The sequence below is a fragment of the Pinus tabuliformis genome, chromosome 1_2 (genome assembly GCF_031772625.1).
Source record: "Pinus tabuliformis cultivar Carrire ecotype Pingquan chromosome 1_2, CPIR1, whole genome shotgun sequence".
Taxonomy (NCBI): Eukaryota; Viridiplantae; Streptophyta; class Pinopsida; order Pinales; family Pinaceae; genus Pinus; species Pinus tabuliformis.
Genome location: NC_142298.1, coordinates 988,028,024 through 988,052,324, shown reverse-complemented (window position 1 = coordinate 988,052,324; position 24,301 = coordinate 988,028,024).

The window sequence follows — 24,301 nt, the reverse complement described above, 5'->3', positions numbered from 1 at the left end:
GGTTACCTGGTGAGTTGCAGGGGATGCCGGGTCGAATTGGTGAGGGAGGAGCCTGTGGGTTATTTCCGAAAATTCAAATTCCTGGGTGAATTAACTTCTCGTGCGGCAAGACCGATGGAAATCAGAATGTATGTCAGGAACCTGTCAGTCGTCGACATTAATGCGGAGGGTGGCGGAGCTGGGCGGTGCTCGCGGAGGGCGGAGGAATTGTCGGCGGCCGGAGCTAGAGGTTTTTCCGAGCGGCGACAAAAACTGGGCAATTCCTCCGCCTGGGTAGACTATTCCTAAAATAAACTAATCTTATTAATTAACGTGTGTACCCTCTTATGGCCATAAAATTTACGTGAATCAGCAGAAGCTTCAAGAATAAAAACAGTTTTACTTGTGTTCATGTTTCGTGTATAGCCAAGTGTTTTACTAGTCTAACTAGCCGGAGGAATTGCCCGGAAAGTTATGGAAATTCCGGTCATATTTAGAGAAAATCTGGCAAGAATTTTTGTAAATCCAAGTTATAGTTGTTAAATTTCAAAATTTTAGGTGTCTTTGACGTTTTTGATGGTGCTGAATCTATTTCCACCATCAAAAACACGATTCAAACACTGCATCTATAAGATTTTTTGAATTTTTTTTGCCCGGATTCCGGCCACTTTTGGCCGTCTCGGCAATTCCTCCACCTCGGTAGACAACTCCTTTTAATTCAATCTGAACATTAAAAAAAAAACTCCCGCCTTCTTCTGTCTTCTGCGCGGAAACTCAGAAATTGGTGCCACTTGATTACCCCATGGTACTGTTTTCATACCTTTTTTTTTGTTGTTTTGAAAACTGTGATTTGTTTTTCTCTATGGAATTTAGTTGTTTATTGATTGCAATTTAAGTAAAGACCAAGAAGCACAGTTGTATTCATAACCGTAACCAGAGATTCAGTATTGCCTTTGCTCATAAAACTGGGATGCTGCAGGAAAGAGATGTGATCGAGTTACCTTAACTGTCCATGTGATTGTTGTAGAAGAGAAGTTGAAATAGGTATATTCAAAAAGTTCATATGCCACCCTACGCAATCGTTAAAATCCGATTTTGTTAATGACGTATAGATTATATATTGTAGTTCAGTGTATCGTGTAGAGAGGGGTCACTTTACCCAATGTTGTGGAAATGTATTCTATTGTTATCGTCTCTGACTTTCTACGAAAATTTTGACTCTCCATTTTACAACAGGGGCTGAAAAATAGGACATCTTATACATTGCATCCTTATGAACGTTCACTATCTCAAATGGAGAAGGGATCAAACTCTCACAATTTTAGTAATGCTCAATAATCTAATAATGTAGTGACATGGAAATCGTTGCTCGAGGATTTTAAAATGGTTAATTGAAAAATAATAAATGAAGACGTTACTTGGTTTTGATATCAATTTTGAAGCATGGGGGCTTCCTTAGGCGGAGAATCAATCTTGCAAATGAGCTTTCTCTTACATGAACTTTCTAACCGATCTAATGCCCTAATGCTCTTAACACGGCCTCTTGCTTTAACGAGCTCTAACAACACTCCAGAATCCTTAGTGAGCATTAATGCTCTTAACACGGCCTCTTGCTTTAACGAGCTCTACCAACACTCCAGAATCCTTAGTGAACATTCAACGAACTTCTGAGAAAGCATTCATTTAAACAAGATACACGAATATGCAAGATTTTGCAAATACTTCTTAGTTCTATGAAAATCTGGCCACTTTTAAGTTAACACTAAACTCTAACACTACTACATGAAGGGTTGTTTTAAGTCGTTTATTTAAAATGAAATTTTAATTTCGTCTTAAATACCCATCATAACATTTTAATTGTCTTCAATAAAGACAAAAGTAAAACAAACTTTTTAGGTGGGGCGTGCTCAAGTGTCTTAAATTAAGACATAAGCAAAAAGATACCTTTTACTTACATCGCGTAGGCTCAAGTCGTCAATGGCTTATCTCCGCAAAAACACTATAATTCCTCCAATCGCTAGAATTGTTATGGTTTTTTGTGAGGGTTTAATCTCAGGTAAACGTGTTATAGTTTTCGGTAAGGGTTTAATCTCAGGTAAATGAGAAAAAATTTCTTTGCAAAGGAGACGTAAAATACAGCTCCGGGGAATTCAAGTCTTCCTTGATGGCTTACTCTTGAGTGCATCACAGGCTTATAGTTTTTTTTGAGGGTTTAATCTCAGGTAAACGTGTTATAGTTTTCGGTAAGGGTTTAATCTCAGGTAAATGAGAAAAATTTTCTTTGCAAAGGAGACGTAAAAAGATAGCTCCGGGGAATTCAAGTCTTCCTTGATGGCTTACTCTTGAGTGCATCACACGCATATTCTCTCTCTCAATCCAGTTTGTCACGGCCTATTGCTAGTAGTAGTAGAAGATCTAGTTCGAGCATACATACATGTGAATCATCCGGCCCCAAGTAATGAATTAAAGGAGATCGACGCTCACCAACCCTAACTATTTAAAAGGGAAAAGGGCTAAAGGCCCTCACTTTCATTTATAATAGAGAGGAGGGTGCCTCTCGATTTTATAAAGGGTCCTCAACAACATGTAAGAGTAGGGATGTCTCTTGAGGGAGATACAAAAATCTATAGTCCAGAAGCTTCAATTCATTTTGTTAAGCCATTTCTCTGGGGGATTTACAAGAACAAGAGGATTGGGCAAGAAGGACAGGGCATCACAAAGCCCATTAGAATAGTGCATTGTTACATGGTTTAATTTCAGGTAAACGAGAGCATTTTTCTTCAAAGAGTTTTGGATTTATTCAACATTTGTTAGTTGCAAATGAGAGTAAGAATGCCTTGCTTAAGGTTTTTCTCTTTGGTAAACTAATTATTAACTTGACTTTTTTTTCTTTAAAATTTTGTACAAGTGTTTCTAACGTGACTGGAGGATTCCTCGGCCAGAGAAATTTTAATGCCTCAATCATAATGCCGGTTTAGAACACATGGTTTTCTCTAATAAATTAATAAGACATATTTTCATTAATACCCTTATGTTTTTGTAGGTTCTAGGATCCTCGAGTCATCTGTTTATTGTTTGATATTCTATTAAAGTGTTTTTGTAATACATAATTAGGCTCCTTTGAGTGCACCCATTAGAGATGGAAAGCTTCTGACATGTTTGAATCTTTCAGTGGGTGTCCCTTGTTTGTTAAGGATCTGTAAGGTTATGGGTATCTTTATATTCATTATGTTTTCCTATAATATTTCAAAATGTGAAGGTCACGAGAGAGTGTTCGAACTGTTGATCAATTAACTTCACATCTCTTTGAAAGTCAGACTGCTAGATATTCATCCAATATGGAATTTATGGTGTGATGTATTGTTGGTTTAGATCTCTTCCTTGAAGCTATGCCAATGTACAAAATTATATAAAAAAAAAACGCTATGTTTTTGCAGCCAGCTGCGGTAACAACTCTGTTCAAGGTTCATTTGCACTGTGAGGTAACAACTCTGCTCAGGGTTCATTTGCACTGTGATGGGTGTGCCAGATTAATGAAGAAAACAAGGTTGCCTATTAAAGAATGGGAGCAACCTGACTGTTGGGGAAAATCCTTCCATTCTAAAGTTGAACAAGAATGTATGAGAGCCAACTGCTGGCAAAACGATTTATAACTGCCTTATCTAAGTGCTCAAGATGAATGCCAGTTTTGGCTTGTTGCGCATTGAGATCTACATTCTGTGTTGGTTAACTCAATGGTTTTAGAAATGTTGAGGATCTTTTGAACAAATGGTGGTCTATGCGGGAAGGAAAGGCCTAAGAGAAGAAGGAAGAAAAGAATGGTGGGGGTCATAATAAGGAAGATGGGCCTCTCACAGTTGTGATAAAGGTGGACATGCTTTATGAAGGTTGTGCTAGAAAGGTCAAGAAGTGTGCTAAAGACATGCCAGGATTATATGCACATTGAATATTTGTTGGCTTGCGTGATTTCCGTCCTTCAAGCTACGCCAATGGACGAAATTTTGAAAAGAACCCACTCTATTTTTGCATTCAGCTGTGGTAACAATTGTGCTCAGGGTTCATTTGCACTGTGATGGGTGTGCCCAATCAGTGAAGAAAAATATCCTCGGAATGAAAGGTATTGTGTTCCATTCCTTATTCAATGTCATACACATTTATTGTGTCGTCGGATTGATACTTATACCATTTCAACAATTGAATTATAAGACAGGTCATATAACGCTTCTCCTCCACGATGGTGAGCTTCACCTTGCCATTTACTTTTTCATTTTGCAGAGAAAAACTCTTCTCCTAGGGTTTATGAGATAGTTGGATCCCACTAATAAACTCACGGAGTGGACCAGAGACCAGATGAAAACCCTTGCAATTGCCTCATCACGTAGCTTGAAGGCATGACGTACAATAACGACAGGGTTTTCAAGCTCATCGTCGTGGGATGTTGTGATTTATAATTTATGGTGTGATGTATTGTTGGTTTATATCTAGTCCTTAAAGCTGTGCCAATGTACAAAACTATAAAAAAAACCACTATGTTTTTGTAGCCAGCTACGGGAACAACTCTGCTCAGGGTTTATTTGCACTGTGATGGGTGTGACAAATTAGTGAAGAAAACAAAGTTTCCTATTAAAGAATGAGAGAAGCCTGGCTGTTGGGGCAAAGCCTTCCATTCTGAAGTTTAACAAGAATGTAGAGAGCCCACTGTTGGCAAAACCATTTATAACTACCTTGTCTACGTGCTCAAGATCAACGCTAATTTTAGCTTGTTGTGCATTGAGATTTGCATTCTGTGTTGGTCAACTCCATGGTTTCAGAAATGTTGATTATGTTTTGAACAACAAATGGTGGTTTAGGCAGGAAGGAAAGGCCGAAAAGAAGAAGAAAGAAAAGAAGGGTGGGGAGTTAAAAATTATTAATATTATTTTTGTATTAATGGAGAAAATGGTTACATTGTTGTAACTTTCTCCCTAGTTTAGGATTAGTTCCTATAGTTATGGGGTTTGGGTGCAACTTCCTACTTCCTAGTATTGTATTTATTGATGTAATCTTTGATTGATTGATGAATAGAGTGTACGAGAGTGATCTCTCTGTTTTGGTGAGTGTAGTCTCCAGGTGCAGGCCACACCTGAGAGCTACATCTCTTTCTTTTCAATTTTGTTCACATTTTATCTTGGTATCAGAGCTCAGATTGAGTGAGCCTGATCTTTTGTCACCTGTGAGGCTGAAGTGCCTGTAGTAGCTAGCTTGCCTGTGTGGCTTGAAGTGCCTTTGTGGCTGTGTGTACACGAGAGCTCTGTGCTCGATTGAGCAGGTGGACTGCAGAACACCTGGCTCGGACTCGGAATTTTTTTTTTTTTTTTTTTTTTTTTTTTTTTTTTTTTTTTTTTTTTCTGAGTGGAAAGGCCGATTAGCGCGGATTTTGCGCAGACAGTCGCGCCAAAAGAGAATTAGCGCGGATTTTAAGGGATAAATCGCGCCAAAGCACCAGAGAGACCGATTAGCGCGGGATTTTACTGGGAAAGTCGCGCCAATTAAAATACTCTAAGCGATTTTTAATTAGCGCGGATTTTTCGTTCGAGGAAGCGCCAAGGGGATCTGTGAATAGCGTGAACTTCATTTGGCGGTTTGCAAACGGTGCAGATCGGCGAAGTTGTAGATCTGTCCGGGAGAGACAGATCGGGAAAGCGCCAGAGGAGATCTGCGAGAAACCTCGACTTCGTTTGGCGATCTGCAGGGAGAGCAGGATCGGCGAAGTGGCAGATCAATCCGGGAGAGGTGGATCGAATCAATTGTGATCAGATCATTGTTTCGACTGTGTTGGAAACGCCGAATTTTCTCATTGGAACGGGAGTGCCAGACACTGCAGATCGGTGGCAGAGGTGACAGATCGATCTGACAGGTATTGTTTTTGTTGTTGTTAAGTAGATTCACAATGAGTAATGCGATGGAATCTTACCTTAATGAGTCTGGTAAACTCAACGGGTCTAACTTCACGAATTGGAAGTTTAAGATCCAGACCCTGCTCGAAGGTGCGAATGCTTGGACTATAGTGACAGGCGATGAGCAGAAGCCGACTGCAACCACACAGAAGGAAGACTGGGAAAAACGAGAAAACAAGGCCAAAGTCCTGTTGAAGATGTCTGTGAAAGACAATGTCATTGCACACATCAGAGACTGTAAAACGTCCGCAGAGATTTGGACGAAAATCAAAAGTCTGTATGAGACCCAGAATACAAACAGAGTTTTGGCTCTGAAAAGCAAGCTATTTTCAATGAGGATGGACGAAAGGGAGTCTGCTACTGCATTTGTCGCGCGAATTAAGGATGTTAAAGACGGATTGGGGGCCATTGGAGTGGCGGTGGCTGATGAAGATCTTGTTGCAATTACAATGAATGGGATGCGTGATGATTTCCAAACCTTCATCACTGGAGTCTCGGCAAGGGAGAAAACACCCACGTTTGATGATCTCACTGCGATCTTGCAGCAAGAGGAAGAGCGACGGCAGAACCTGAATCTGAACCCCCAAAGTGACGATCTCGCACTGGTAGCAAAACGACAACTATCTAAAGGGAAGCAGTCACAGCAGCAATCAGTCCAGAAAGGAGGAACAAGACATAGACATCACTGTCATAAAGGTATGCTTGCAAATCATTCTGAAAAGAAATGCTTTTATTGTGGAAAGAAGGGTCATATACAGAGAGATTGTTATTATAAGAAGCAGGCTGATGAGGCAAGGAGGAGACAGGTAAATCCAAAACACAGAGGATATTTTGTTGAAGAAGAAGACTTCAGTCATGAATTTCGACTGTTCACAGTCGACTGTGCCCTTTCAGCATCGAATGAAGATGACATCTGGTATGTCGATTCCGGAGCATCCTCTCACATGACAGGTAATAAGGAATTTTTTGATAGTCTTGAAGAAATTATAAATGGATCAAAAATATATCTAGGGGATGATAATGGACATCAGATTAAAGGTCATGGGGTGATTTCAGTTAAGTTACCAAATGGAAAAATTAGTCACCTTTCAAATGTTTTATATGTACCTGGAATAAAGAAAAACTTGATATCTGTATCCATGATGGCTGATCAAGATATGCATGTCGAATTCTTCAAGACTCACTGTGTGATAAAGGATTGCAGGAATGAAATTGTTGCAACAGGCATGCGAGTTGGAAGCCTATACAGATTGGATGCAAAAAGTATATCAAAGCAAGCCATGGTTACAGGGGAGTCGACAACTGAACAACTCTGGCATTAGAGGTTTGGTCATCTGAATCTGCAGGATCTCATGATGTTACAAAAGAAAGGTATGGTCGAAGGCCTCCCCATCTTTCGTAACATTCAGTTAAACTGTGATGGTTGTGCCTTAGGAAAGATGCACAGAGAACAGTTCCCTGTGCATGATAGGAGGAGGCAAACAGAAATCTTAGAGCTAGTGCACACTGATGTATGTGGTCCCATGCAGACAAGGTCGCTAGGGGGAGCATAGTATTTTTTGTTGTTTACTGATGACTGCACTAGGTATTCATGGGTTTATTTTTTAAACAATAAAACTCAGACTTTCCAATGTTTTATAGATTTCAAAACCCTGGTGGAAAAACAGTTTGGAAAAAGTATTAAAATTCTCCGATCTGATCAAGGAGGAGAACACAAATTAAAGGAATTCATGAAATACTGCAAATATCACGGGATTGTTCAGCAGTATACAGTGCCACACACACCACAACAGAACGGAGTTGCAAAGCGTAAAAACAGAACATTGGTGGACTGTGCAAGGAGCATGCTGCAAGGTAAGGGTCTATCTAATACTTTTTGGGCAGAAGCGATAAATACTGATGTATATTTAAAAAATAGAAGTCCTACTAGGTTTCTTGGCTTCAAAACCCCTTTTGAAGCCTTATATGGATTTAAACCAGCAGTAAACCACTTAAGAGTCTTTGGGTCAAAGGCGTTTGCACATGTACCCAAAGCTGATAGAAAGAAACTAGACCCTAAGGCAGTCAAATGCATCTTTGTTGGCTATGGCACAGAGTTTAAAGCATACAAACTGTTCAATCCTGAGTCTCGTAAGACATTTGCAAGTAGATATGTAGTCTTTCATGAAAAGGTACAGGAAAGGAAAGCTGATGTTGGAGATGATTGGCACATTCCATTGCTGTTGGAGGAAAGCAGCGAGGATGAAAGGGAGCAGGAACAGGAGCAGAAAGAAGAGAATGAAGAAGAACATCAAGAAGGTGAAAAAGCAGGCCCAGTTATTGCAGAGGAAAACAAATTTGAGGTAAGTCCCCTACCAAGGAGGTCAGGTAGGAAGACTCAATTACCATTGAAGTTGAGAAACTATGCTTTGATGTCAAAAGTTTTGAACATTGTAGAACCCTCTGACTACAAAGAAGCTAGTCAATTTAAGGAATGGAGAGCTGCAATGAATGAAGAAATGGAATCAATTCTTAGAAATGATACTTGGGATTTAGTTGAGCTTCCTAAGAATAAAACACCCATAGGATGCAAGTGGCTGTTTAAACCAAAAATGAATGCAGACGGAAGTATAGATAAGTTAAAAGCTAGGTTGGTTGCAAAAGGATATTCACAGAAGGAAGGTATAGATTTTGATGATACTTTTGCACCTGTAGCAAAGCTAAATACAATCAGAATGCTTATTGCTTTAGCTACTAAATGTAATTGGGAATTACACCAACTAGATGTTAAATCTGCATTTTTAAATGGTGATTTAAAAGAAGAAATTTACTTAGAACAGCCAGAAGGATTTGTAAAGCAGGGGCAGGAACGTCTTTTTTGCAGATTGAAAAATGCTTTATATGGTTTAACGCAAGCACCCAGGTCTTGGTATGAAAATGTTGATTCTTTCTTTATAGAGTATGGTTTCCATAGAAGTTTAAATGACCCAAATTTGTATACCAAGTACAATAATCAGGGGCAGATTATTTTGATTTCTTTGTATGTGGATGACATGATTATAACAGGAAATGCAGATGATTTAATCAAAGGAATCAAAAGGCTTATGGCACAAGTTTTTGAGATGAAGGATCTCGGAAGCCTTCACTATTGTCTGGGATTAGAAGTATTCAGAGATACTGGGCAAACTTTTCTTACCCAAGGGAAGTATGCCAGAAATCTGTTGGAAAAGTTTGGTATGGATCAGTGTAGAGCAGCAGGGACACCTTTGCAGCAGAATCTGAAATTGAGCAGTGATGATGGCACTAAGGGGGTTGATGCCACAATGTACAGACAGCTGGTTGGCAGCCTGATATATCTTACAACAACCAGACCTGACTTGGCATACTCAGTTAGTGTGTTGAGCCAATTCATGTCGAAACCGCGTGAAAGTCACTGGACAGCAGCAAAAAGCGTGTTGAGGTATCTTTGTGGTACTGTTCATTTTGGTATTTTATACACTGATGTATCTGATGTTACTCTAGCAGGTTTTTCAGACTCAAACTGGGCAGGTAACCTGGATGATCGGAGGTCCATCACAGGTTATGCATTCAACATAGGTTCCGGGGTCATAGCTTGGAGCAGCAAGAAACAGAGTACTGTAGCTTTGTCTTCATGTGAAGCTGAGTATCAAGCATTGTGTGCAGGAACGTGTGAAGCGATCTGGTTGAGAAGGCTTCTTAAAGATGCAGGAAAAGAACAGAAAAATCCCACTTCCATCAAAAGCAACAACCAGAGCACTATTAAATTAGCATACAATCTAGTGTTTCACAAAAACACCAAACATATAGACACTCAGTTCCATTTTGTTAGAGAGAAAATACAGTCTAAAGAAATTGCTGTTGTATATTGTAAAACTTGTGACAATGTGGCTGATATTTTCACAAAGCCTCTTGCACGAGTGAAATTTGAATTGTTTAGAAAGATGCTAGGAGTCTAGGAGAACCCTTTCTCCATTAAGGGGGGGAGTTAAAAATTATTAATATTATTTTTGTATTAATGGAGAAAATGGTTACATTGTTGTAACTTTCTCCCTAGTTTAGGATTAGTTCCTATAGTTATGGGGTTTGGGTGCAACTTCCTACTTCCTAGTATTGTATTTATTGATGTAATCTTTGATTGATTGATGAATAGAGTGTACGAGAGTGATCTCTCTGTTTTGGTGAGTGTAGTCTCCAGGTGTAGGCCACACCTGAGAGCTACATCTCTTTCTTTTCAATTCTGTTCACATTTTATCTTGGGGTCCATAAGAAGGAATATGGGCCTCTCATAGTTGTGATAAAGGTGGACATGCATTGTGAACGTTATCCTAGAAAGCGGAAGAAGTGTGTTAAAGACATGCCAGGATTATCTATACATTGAATATTTGTTGGTTTGCGTGATTTTCGTCCTTGAAGCTACACCAATGGACGGAATTTTGAAAAGAATCCACTCTGTTTTTGCAGGCAGCTGTGGTAACAATTGTGCTCATGGTTCATTTTCACTGTGATGGGTGTGCCCAACCAATGAAGAAAAATATCTTCAAAATGAAAGGTATTGTGTTCAATTCCTTATTCAATGTCATACAGATTGAGAATGATGAAGTGATCCAGGCTAGTACTCCTGAAATGTGGAAATTTTAAAACCATTATAGAGGAGCCTTTCCAAATAGATTTTGTCCCATGATAAGTCACTAAAAATTACTATTTCTTCAAAGTTAGTTATTATTTATTTTCCATAAAGAAAGATTTTATCATTTTCATTGTTCTGACTAGAAATATTTTTTGCAATGCTGTCAAGGGATGCGATTATTCTATAATTATTTGCATCTAGAACATCTAGCTATAAATGGATTCCTTAGAAGATTTGAAATTACCCATGGAGAACATCCTCTGAGCCTTCGGAGGAATACTGTATGGAATCAGATCGTTCAAGTCAATTAACAGTAGGAATCATTTTGGAACTCAAGATGGCCTCTAAGAAGGTGTCTCCAATTGTCTAATTTCAATTGACTTGGATGTTTCTTAGTATACAAAGACAATTGAACATATTGAACGTGATGTAAAACGTACACATCCAGGTATGCATTTTTTTCTCTAGAGATTCTGCATTTGCAATTGCAAATGAGGATCATGTTACTATTGGGTTGAATTATATTTGGTCAGGCATTTGTAACAAGGATTGGTCTTTTGAAGTTTACAAAGCCTAGGGAACTGTTAATGTGAAAATGACAAATGGGTTGTGTCCTATCAATATTGTATTTTCATGGAAATTATAATTCTCCTAAGAGATTTATTTGGGCATTTAAACAGGAAGCATTGAAACACATCTTACTAATTTTCTCAAATTTGAACCCAGGGATTGGTTATGTGCGAGGGATGAATGAAGTTTTAGCACCATTATTTTATTTGTTCAAAACAAATCAAGATGAATCCAATGCAAATAAAAAAATAATTTTGTCCAGTCATGCTTGTAGTTTCTATCAGTCAGTTCCACTAGGACGCAACATTTTATTATTGTAATTTGTATGGAATGTATTTCTCTCGATACAAAAAGATAAATCACTATCTTTGTTACTTCTGGAGTTTATTTGTAAATTACTTATTTATAAACCATTAAACGTTATGAATGAACTTTTGACGTATAGAAAGTCTTATCAATTGTGAGAGCTTGCAAGGGAAAGTTAACAGAATATGGAAGAGCACCTATAGAGACTCTTAGACTGATAGCATTACAAAACTCGTCTTAAACACTTGGTACTAGCAATACATGAGAAGATTTGCACAAGACAATTAAACAAATTCAAGTATTACATAGCTCATTTAGGGAGACGCACACATACAAGTGCATCAGATTCTAGGGTTATCACATATACATGTGTAAGGTACAGAGCTTCTAGTCCTAAGATTGTAAAAATGTCTATTTTGGACTATGTCAATTTGAGCTACAAGCTGGTTATTGTACTGCTTAAATGAGTTATGCAAGCACTAGTCCAGGACACTAAGGTTTTGTACTTAAATGAACACATCCTCTAAGGTTCTACGTAAAATCACAACAGGGGTTGAAAAATAGGACATCGTATACTTTTCCACGATTTCGAAATAGGAGTCACATTGATTATATAGTTTGAAAAATATTGCATCGTTATGAACTTTCAGCATTTCAAATGGAGAAGGGATAAAACTCTCACAACATTAGTAATGCTAAATAATCTAATAATGTAGTGACATGAGAATCGTTGTTGGAGGATTAACTTTTAAAATGCTTAATTGAAAAATAATAAATAAAGACTTTAGTTGGCTTTAATATTAATTTTGATATTAATTTTGAAGTAGGGGCTTCCTTTGGTGGAAAATGAAGCTTACAAATGAGATGAATTTTCTAACAGATCCAATGTCCGAATGATCTTAACATGGTTTCTTGCCACAACTACCTCTAACAACGTTCCAGAATCCATGGAACTTTTCAGAAAGCATTCATTTAGATAAGATATAAGAATATGCTAGATTTGGTAACACAAAATTCTGCAAACAATCACTTTCTTATTTATATTATGAAATAATTACATAACAAATATAGACAGAGCAAATACTTCTTACTTCTATGAAAATATGGCCATTTTAAGTTTACACTAAACTCTAACACTACTATATGAAGGGTTGTTTAAAACGTTTATTTAAGATAAAATTTTAATTTCGTTTTAAATATCTATCTTGATTTTTTAATTGTCTTAAATAAAAGCAAAAGAAAAACAAACTAGTATTCTAGAGCCCGGGAAAGAAGTACAGAAATTTTAATTTCGTCTTAAATACCTATCCTGACTTTTTAATTGTCTTAAATAAAGACAAAAGAAAAAAAACTAGTATTCTAGAGCCAGGGAAAGAATTACAGGGCATCACACAGCCTAGTAGACTAGTACATTGTTACAAGGTTGAAATTAACGAGATCATTTTTCTTCAAAGGGTTTTGGATTTATTCAACACTCGTCAGTTGCAAATGAGAGTAATAATGCCTTTCTTAGGGTTTTTCTCTTTGGTAAACTAATTATTGACTTGATTTTTTTTCTTTAAAATTTTGTACAAAGGTTTCTAACTTGACTGGAGGATTCCCCAACCAAGAGAAACTATAATGCCTCAATCATAGTGCTTATTTAGAACACATGGTTTGCTCTAGTCAATTAATAAGACATATTTTCATTAATACCCTTATGTTCTCAGGTTATCTGGTTATTGTTTGATATTTTGTTACAGGGTTTTTGTAATACATAATTGGGCTCCTTTGAGGGCACCACTTAGAGATGGAAAATTTACGATATGTTTGAATCTTTCGGTGGGTGTGCCTTGTTCGTTAAGGATTTGTAAGGTTATGGGAATCTTTATATTGAATGTGTTTTCCTATAATATTTCAAAATGTGAAGGCCATGAGAGAGTGTTTGAGCAATTGATTAATTAACCTCACATCTCATTGAGAGTGAGACTCCTAGATATTCACCTAAGAACATTAAATATTATCCTCCAAGAAAAAACCATTAAACATATGTAAATTGCAAATTCCATGAATAACCGTAGAGACTAGATGAAGCCATAATACATTTACAAAATTAAATGATAAAAACTATCACAACTGATTACTAGTGGGGTTACTCCATGAAATTCCATAGATCATTACTACCTAACAATATGCAATAACTCTCCTTAAAGTGCGTTACAATGGACTTTTTCATCAAATTGTATATCTTTATTGTGTGAATTTAGTAGTGGTTTTTGTGGCATTTATCTATCTTGCATTGAATTGATAAAATTCAATCTGTGTTCCAAGTTCCTTAGGGTCTCAAACTTCATATTGTCTCAATATAAAAACACATCAATTTTTCTCTATTGTAGTGGTTTCATATGGTATTTCTTGATTGGTATTGTTTGAATTCCAATAAGGTAGAACATGATGATTATTGGTAGTCTTAATGAGGTAGCATCTTTTAGGTTTTACATGTCTAGAACATACACTGTAGTTGCATAAGTGATGCTATAAATCATCTATTAGGTATAAAATTGTAGAATTTTTAGCATACTTATATTTCGTGTATTATTTCTAACATATATATATATTTTTTTTCTACAACTTCGTAATTTAGGTTTGTGTTCACTAAAATAGCTCTATTTATTTCTCAAATTAGGACAGGAGCATTGCTACCATTTGGTATAATGATGAATCCATGGGGAAGGTTATTCATGCACAAAAAATATGGTCCTTTAACTAAAAATGGCTCTTTTCATATTCCCTCCCCCACTCCCAGTTTTATCTTTATATGTATGCCTTGATCTAGCAAGTACATGACAAGTATATTTCAAGTTATTTTTTGTATGATTTATGCCATAGTTGGCCTTCAGTGTTCAATTAATGGGTTTTTGTAGCAAACATTTATGTTAATGGTTTTGATTTACCCATAAATTTGTTATTCCTGCTCATACAAGTAAAGTAAAGAACTAAATATGAATAGAGATCTTCCAGAATTTGAGTGTTTCCATCAGTTCTTGTCCAACTCCTCGTAGTAATACTAACTTCAAGGAATTGAATCTATAGAAAAGTTGTGTGAAGTTCAAATCTTAGGTGAATTTGGTTGAATATATATCCAACTTTGGACGGATTGGACTACAATGAATTTTGCAATTTGAGAGGGTTATAAGTAGATGAGTAAAATTACTAAACATTGAACAAAAGGACCAAATAAACCTAAGTTAAAATCCTATTTCCCTACAAAATATATAGTATGGCATTAGCCTCATCTTATCATCATATTGTGCTTGTGGTAAAGATCTAGTAGTTAGTTTAGTTAAATCAACTTGCTAATCAATGAGATGAATTTCCATTGCCAAGGCTCAAATCCTAGACATACTTTATCCCTCGCGCCCTTTTGACTTGTACAAGAGGTATGATTAAAGCAGTTAGGGCTTAGTGTAAATCATGGGAAAATTCCACTTTTTCCTAGCTGAAGAGATATCTTGTTTACTATCAATTCCCTCTAAGGGAGGGGCTCATTTACAATACAATGATCTCCATAATATCTTATCAAAAGGAAAAATTAACCTGACGTTGAATAGGAAATCACATAGAATCTCCTTCGAGTTGATCTTATATCCATTATTAGAACTCTAATTATTGTCTAGAAGTAAAGCCATCATAGTCCAAATCTTTTAAATTTCCATAATATATCTCAACAACCACTAGTTGGTTGTGTTTCACAGCAAGAAAAAACTATAGAAAAAGATAAAAGTTACTCATTTTCCTTATCTTTTAGCCCCATTCCACTAATAGAAATACATAAATAAATTTCAAAGTTGAAAGCCTAAGAAGTTTGTGCAACATTTTTTTACATATATGCATATTTAAGAGATATTTAAGGTCAATTTTAGAAATATCCTATGAAATTTTTCCAAACCTCACGTTGAATGTTGTGATATGTGATGATATTTTTTGAATTGCAAGGTAAGATTTCAAAAAAGGGGAAAAAAGCGGAATATGTTGTGCATCTCATACGAGTCGATATTCTAGAACATGAAATTCGTACCTCAAGTCATGTCTTCATGTGTTCGATAACTATGCTACAGATTTGATTCCATGAGAAAATGGTAGAAGCAATTATTGAGCATATTGTTGGAGCATCTACAAAATGTTGTTCAACAAAAACCAGGAGATAATTGTAGTAAATTCCTACCCATATCTATAGAGACATGTTCTAACATAACTCACAATCACACCATTGATCAAATGTTGGAGTAGTATGCTGTATCCATGGTTACAGTTGCTACTTATACTGATTTCAAGGCAATAAAAATCATATTGACTTCCAGTGTCAAAACCCTATATATCTCCCTGTGCAGTTGGAAGTAGTCATTCTGCAACTTCCTTGATATCTTTGGATCTCTATCAATATTGAATAACAATGATTCTTGAGACCTCTATATTTTGCAGAAGGCTTTGCTGTTGGAAACTGAACTATGTCAACTCATTTGTAAGTCATTAAAAAATTTGTGAATCTAGCCATTATGGTTAAAAATGTGCTTCAAGAAATTTTAATAATCATGATGTTAAGAAATTTTAAATGTAAAATAGTAGAACACCAAATCTTACATAAAATACACCACCGATGCTTACACAAAATAAACCAAAGCTTCCTGCTACTTGAAATGAAGAAACAAATGCCACATATATCTCCTTGGAATGTGATGCAGGAGCATCCAGCTAAGGGAGGTCATGGCTGGAGTGTTTGTATTTGCAAATAGAAGGAGTTTTAGTTAGTTTTTTTTAATTTTCATTTAAATTTCTAGTTAACGGCATTTAGGACCTTATGTTAAGTTTGAGGTTGTCTCAGCCCACTATTTGTTTTTGTTTACGTTCTTTTTATTTTTGTTTAAAATTTACTTTTAGAATACAGTCAAGAAAGAACAGTTATCAAGGAATAACTAAATGTAACTACTGACAGTGATCTTTACAAAATAAAAGAGGAAAAACCTACTGTAATGATCATCATAGTGTTGAATAGAAACAAGCATGAAATCATTCTGAAAAACAAGGAAGTCTGAATCCATATATTGCAGTCTAAGTATTTTCTGCCTAACTTAATTAAATTCATTTATACATTTCATAACAATGAAAGAGAGTGAATAGTTAACACAGAAGTAAGAAGAACACCTGGACAAGTTTAGCAAGACAACGGAGCGGTCTTGCAGAAGAATCAAGTAAATCACTGTCGAAGGAATAAACAAATTTCTACAGGTACCAACAGAGCTCATAACATTCCCCTTTGCTATTTAATTATAAAAAAGAAATCACTGTGTATATATCATTATCGAATATCTACAGCCCAAGATACAGTTACCAAATACAGACAAGCCATGAAAACAGAGTTCTTCCATTAACAGTGCCAAAAATACAACCACGAGGTCACCATAGGACCGATATAATTACAATTCATAAGTTAAATAGCTGGAGGCATAAATACACAGGCCAAGACACAGTGAGACTGAAGCCAAACCCTCAGCAACAGACCCAGAGAATACTACCAACAGCAAACGCTTCAGACAGACAGATAGAGGAATAACAAGGAGCGACCCTACTTGATACAAGTGTAGGTGTCAGGGCACGAGACCAACAAATGGAGAGACTAGCCGTATACCTGCGTGGCCAACAAACAGGCCATTAGAGCCAGCAAGCAGAGCCATAAGCAAAAAAATTGAAAGCAGAGGCAAGGGTTTAAGGAAAGACTTGCCGAAGGAGCCGAGCCCGTGCAAACAAGGAAGGAAGCCGCAGACCAAGGTCATGGTCGCAGAGTGCTCACTGCTCACAAGGAGTAAGAACAATCAGTGACAAAAGAAAATGAGGTAGAAGTGCAAGGCACATAAGGAGAACTCACCTCTATTTGAATGTCAGATGAGAGCCGAGAGCCGAGCCACCCCGCAACCATGACCTGCGACAAAATGCCAAGCAAATAGTCAAACAACGAAGCAAGCACTTTGAAACCAATAGCATAATCGAAGCCAGCATATAACAAAGACCCACAACCAAAATCATAACCAGGGCTGAACAAGACGGAGACCAGAGACTGAGACTAGGGGTTCTAGACCCAAAACTTCGAAACCATGCTCAGAACAGGAAACATCACCAACGCATGCAAGTAGAAACCCTCACCGGAAATCATTCCCAGAGCTGGACAAACGAAACCCTCATGAAACAATGGCCAGAGACCAGGAGCCAAGACCTCGACGGAGCAGCAGAACAACAGAGTAACAATAGAATGGTCGGAGTTAGGGTTTCCACAGGATAGTGAAGAGGTGGGAGAAGCAAGCCCGAGGAGGAGGACAGTTGTCCTCATGACATAACCTCCCATACCACACCATAAAGTCAGCCAACCATAAAACAATCAACTATACAATCAACAATTAATTATAAGTCGTAGGTGTTCAGGGCTGGTCCCATCAAATTTTGGTATCAGAGCAGGTTAGAGTTAATTTGTTTTTCTTTACAAAATGGAAGTCAGAAGAAGAGGTCATGGCAGAGCTATTCGAAGGGTAGTAGATGAAGGATTGAGAGAAGAGATTAGGATCTTGAATGCCTGTTTGGCAGCAGTAGAAGCGGGAAGGAGAAGGGATCCGGAAGGAGGAGATGACAGTGATGAAGAAGCTGCAGTTACGACAGATGGATCAGATGAGGAAGGACCTGAAATTAGATTGTTAAGGTCAGTTTTATTGGCTAGTAGTAAGCCAAAGCCTGAGATTTCAAACTATGATGGTAGTTTGTCCACAGAAGTGTTGTTGGACTGGATTAGTGAGTTAGACAAATACTTTGAATGTGAGGAGATCAACGAAGATAGGAAAGTTAAATTCGCTGCCACCAAGTTAAAAGGACACGTGGCCTTATGGTGGGACAATGTCCAAGCAGAGAGGAGAAGATCAAATAAGTTACCTATTAAAAAGTGGACCAGAATGGTCGCCAAGATGAAGGGTAAGTTTTTGCCCAAAGATTACCAGATTGCTTTGTATCGGCAGGTGCAGAATTTGAAGCAGAGAGGAATGACGGTGAAAGAATATATCGAAGAATTTTATCGGGTGAATCTGAGAGTAGGTTACATTGAAGACACCCCAGAAAAGACAGCTAGGTTTGTGAATGGCCTAAGGCTAGAGATATTAGACAAGATAAGTATTCTTTCTCCAAAAACCATAGAGGAAGCATACCAGAGTGCCTTAAAGGTAGAAGAAAAGATCGCAAGGAAGCAGAATGCCAGAAGAGGACATGGATCTGGCAGAGGGAAAGGACAATCCTTTGGCAGAGGAAGGACTGCCAACAACAGTGAAGAAGGCAGCAATTCAAAGACCTCAGGGACAACAGAAAAGGAAGGTAGCACTAGGGGAGGAAGACCATACCAGAGAGGAAGGGGTAATGGCAGAGGGAGAGGGGCTGCCTACCAGTGTTACAAGTGCCACAAGTGTGGGCACAGGTCCTTTGAGTGTCCTGAAGGAGAAAAGGTTGGACAAAGAGGAGCATATGTTGCTCAAATAGAGGAAGCGGAGGCACCACCCCAAGAGGTAGAGAATGTACCGGAGACAGGGGAGGCATTAGTCTTAAATAAGGTACTGCTAAAACCAGCAAAGGAGACAACTGAACAAACCCAGAGAAAGGCATTATTCCGGACTGTGTGCAATTCATATGGAAAATGCTGCAAACTGATTATAGACAGTGGAAGCACTGATAATCTGGTTGCAACAGAGATGGTGGAGAAATTGGGTGTGAAAAAGTTAAAGCACCCAACTCACTATAAGGTGTCTTGGTTACAGAAAGGTCATCAACTACTAGTGGCAAGTATAGGGACAAGGTAATTTGTGATATCATGCCCATGGATGTGTGTCATATTCTGCTAGGTAGACCCTGGCAGTATGACTGAAAAGTTGTTCATGATGGAAAAACAAACTGTTACAAGTTTGTCAAGGATGGGATTAAGCATACACTAGTACCCATCAAGGAAGAAGAGACATCAGAGACTAGTGGGACAAAAGTGCTACTGATGGGGAGAATTTTTAAAACATATTGAAGATAACGAGATAAAGTATGCCATTGTAAGGAGAACAAGAGCAGCGCTGTTGCATACTGAAATTTCGGACTTACCTAAAGAAATCTAGGATTTGTTCCAGGAATTCAGCGACATTTTGGTGGATGATTTACTGGATAAGTTACCACCAAAGTAGAGTATCAGTCATCACATAGATTTCATCCCCCGAGCTAGTTTACCAAACAAAGCTACTTATCAGATGAGTCCTAAGGACAGCGAAGAGATCAGGAAGCACGTACATGAATTGTTGGACAAAGGATTGATACGGGAAAGTTTAAGTCCCTGTGTGGTTCCGACAGTTTTAGCTCCCAAGAAAGGAGGCGAGTGGCAGATGTGTATGAATTCGAGAGCAATAAATAAAATTACTATCAGATACAAGTTTCCATTGCCATGAATGGATGACATGATGGACTGCTTGAGTGGAGCAACATATTTTTCGAAGATAGATCTGAAGAGCGGATACCACCAGATTAGAATAAGAGAAGGGGACGAATGGAAAACAACTTTCAAAACCAATGAAGGTTTGTATGAATGGCTGGTGATGCCATTTGGGTTGAGTAACGCCCCTAGCACTTTCATGCACCTGATGAACGAGATGTTGAAGGAGTTCATTGGGAAATTCATAATTGTGTATCTTGACGATATACTGATTTTCAGCAAGACCAAGGAAGAACATTTTCGACACATTAAATATGTTCTGGAGAAGTTGCAACAAAATAAGTTGCTGATAAATTAAAAAAAATCTTCTTTCTTTCAGAAGAAGTTAGTCTATTTGGGTTTTGTGATTGCAGAAAATGAGCTGAAAATGGACCTAGAAAAAGTTGCAGCTATACTTAGCTGGCCATCCCCTAAGAGTCTGTTCAAAGTTAAGAGTTTTCACGGGTTGGAAAGTTTCTATCGCAAGTTTATAAAGAATTTTAGTGGAATCTGTGCACCCATGTTGGATACCATCAAAAAGGCAAGTCAGCCTTTCCATTGGACTGAAGCTGCAGAGAAGAGCTTCCAGATATTGAAGAAGAAGATCACTGAAAGGCCAATTTTGAGGTTTCCTGATTTTAACAAACTTTTCCAAGTTCGTTGTGATGCTAGTGGTACAACCATTGGAGCCGTACTCAGCCAGGAAGACAAACCAGTAGCTTATTTCAGTGAAAAATTAAATGAAAGCAAGAAAAAATACACATCTTACGACAAGGAGTTTTATGCCGTCGTCCAAGCCTTGAAGCATTGGAGACATTATTTGTTGGGTAATGAGTTTGTCTTGTTTTCTGATAATTCTGCATTATAGTATGTTATGCAACAGTATAAGATGAATCATAAACACGCAAAATGGGTGGAGTACTTGTAGAGTTTTACATTCGTATTGAAGCATATCAGTGGTCAAGCCAACAAGGTAGTAGATGCACTAAGCAGAAGAGTTTTACTCTTGTAGGAGAGCATGATACAAGTGTTGGGTTTTGAACACCTGAAGGACTTGTATCAAATAGATGCAGATTTCAAGGAGGCTTATGAAGCCTGCCAAAATCCCTTGTTGAGGAATAATATTCCATGGCTGGACTATAACTTACAGGAGGAGCTGCTATTTAAGGGAGGACAATTATGTATTCCAGAATGTTCAATGAGGGAGAAAATCATCCAGGAAAAACAAAGTGGAGGCCTAGCTGGACATTTCGGCATTGATAAGACCTTGGATCAGCTTAGTCATTTCTATTACTGGTCGAAGATGCAAATAGACGTGCAACGATATGTGACCAGGTGTAAGATATGTCAGTTAGCGAAAGGGCACAGTCAGAACACAGGGTTGTATACACCCTTACGTATTCAAAACAGACCGTGGGATTCAGTCAGTCTGGACTTTGTCCTGGGTCTGCCAAAAACATAGCGGGGTTTTGATTCCATCATGGTGGTGGTGGACCGTTTCTCCAAGATGGCACACTTCATCCCTTGCAGGAAAACCTGTGATGCTACCCATGTAGCACACTTGTTTTTCACTGAAGTCGTCAGACTGCACAGCTTACCCAAGTCCATTGTTTCTGACAGGGATGTGAAATTCACAGGACATTTCTGGCACACCTTGTGGAAAAAGCTGGATACAAAGTTAAATTTCAGCTCCGCTTATCACCCACAGACCAATGGGAAGATGGAGGTGGTGAACAGAAGCTTAGGAAACCTACTACGGAGTCTAGTTGGGGAAAATTCACGAATGTGGGATCGTGTACTTGCCCAAGCGGAATTTGCTTATAACGATTCACCAAATCGAAGCACAGGAAGTAGTCCTTTCCAGATCTTGTATGGAATGCATCCTTGAGGAGTGCATGAGTTACAAGATTTGGGACAATTAGAGAGAAGAAGTGCTGATGGGGAAGATTTTGCAAGAGCAATTAACGACCTACATGAGCAGGTGAAGTCAAAATTACAGGACAACAGTCAAAGGTACAAATAGAAAGCAGATCTGAAACAATGGGAGGTACAATTTAACGTAGGGGATCAAGTCCTAGTGCATCTGCGCAAAGAAAGATTCCCTAAGGGTGAATACAATAAGTTGAAATTTAAGAAAATTGGACCTTGCAAAATTCTACGTAAGTTTTCTGCAAATGCCTATGAGCTGCAATTGCCTCCAGGTATAGGAATATCGCCCATCTTTAATGTGACAAATTTATTCCCATACACTGCCAGTCCTGAAGGGGACAGTTCGGCGTAGCCAAAATGGGATACCCAGGAAGAGAATAGTTCGTGGATGAGACAAATGCCTTTAGCTCAGCCACTTGAAATTGAAGGAATCCTCGATACACAGGTGGCTAGGCAGACTTGAAGAAAGGAGTACCTACAGTACCTCATCAAGTGGAAGAACTGCCCTATTGAGGGCAGTTCGTGGCTTGACGTAGGACAGATACAACATGCAGGGTATTCTATTAAGGAGCTCATGGACCAGAGCCATGAATTTTCATCTACCTCGGAAGCCTGATGTAGGAGCATCCAGCTAAGGGAGGTCATGGCTAGAGTGTTTGTCTTTGCAAACAGAAGGAGTTTCAGTTAGTTTTTTTAAATTTTCATTTAAATTTCTAGTTAATGGCATTTAGGACCTTATGTTAAGTTTGAGGCTATCTCAGCCCACTATTTGTTTTTGTTTACATTCTTTTTATTTTTGTTTAAAATTTACTTTTAGAATATAGTCAAGAAAGAATAGTTATCAAGGAATAACTAAATGTAACTACTGACAGTTTAATAACTGTACAATGATCTTTACAAAAGAAAAGAGGAAAAAGCTACTGTAATGATCATCATAGTGTTGAATAGAAACAAGCATGAAATCATTCTGAAAAAGAAGAAAGTCTGAATCCATATATTGCAGTTTAAGTATTTTCTGCCTAACTTAATTAAATTCATTTATCCATATCATAACGATGACAGAGAGTGAATAGTTAACACAGAAGTAAGAAGAACACGCGGACAAGTTCAGCAAGACAACGGAGCGGGCTTGTAGAAGAATCAAGTAAATCACTGTCGAAGGAATAAACAAATTTCTACAAGTACCAACAGAACTCATAACATTCCCCTTTTCTATTTTATTATCAAAAAGAAATCACTATGTATATATCGTTATCGAATATCTACAACCCAAGATACAGTTACCAAATACAGACAAGCCATGAAAACAGAGTTCTTCCATTAACAGTGCCAAAAATACGACCATGAGGTCACCATAGGACCGATATAATTACAATTCATAAGTTAAATAGCCGGAGGCATAAATACACAGGCCAAGACACAGTGAGACCGAAGCCAAACCCTCAACAATAGACCCAGAGAATACTGCCAACAACAAACGCTTCGGACAGACAGACATAGGAATAACAAGGAGCGACCCTAGCCGATACAAGCGTAGGTGTCAGGGCACGAGACCAACAAACAAAGAGCCCAGCCGTATACCTGCGTGGCCAACAAACAGGCCATTAGAGCCAGCAAGCAGAGCCATAAGCAGAAAAGCTGAAAGCAGAGGCAAGGGTTTAAGGAAAGACTTACCGAAGGAGCTGAGCCCGTGCGAACAAGGAAGGATGTCGCGGACCAAGGTCACGGTTGCAGAGTGCCCACTGCTCACAATGAGCAAGGATAGTCAGTGACAGAAGAAAACGAGGCAGAAGTGCAAGGCACAGAAGGATAACTCACCTCTGGTTGAATGCCAAATGAGAGCCGAGAGCTGAGCCACCCTGCAACCATGACCTGCGACAAAATGCCAAGCAAATAGTCAAACAGCAAAGCAAGCACTTTGAAACCAACAGCATAATTGAAGCCAGTGTATAACAAAGACCCACAACCAAAATCATAACCAGGGCCGAACAAGACGGAGACCAGAGACTAAGACCAGGGGTTCCAAACCCAGAACTTCGAAACCATGCTCAGAACAGGAAACATCACCAATGCGTGCAAGTAGAAACCCTCATGGGAAATCATTCCCAGAGCTGGACAAACGAAACACTCATGAGACAACAACTAGAGAACAGGAGCCGAGACCTCGACGGAGCAGCAGAACAACAGAGTAACAATAGAATGGTTGGCGTTAGGGTTTCCGTGGAATAGTGAAGAGGCGGGAGAGGAAAGCCCGAGGAGGAGGACAGTTGTCCTCACGACATAACCTCCCGTACCGCGCCATAAAGTCAGCCAACCACAAAACAATCAACTATACAATCAACAATTATTTATAAGCCGTAGGTGATCAGGGTTGGTCCCATGGGAAGTATAACTTCAAGTGAAGAGCTTATAGAGCTACATGGAATATAAGTGAATCTTAAATAA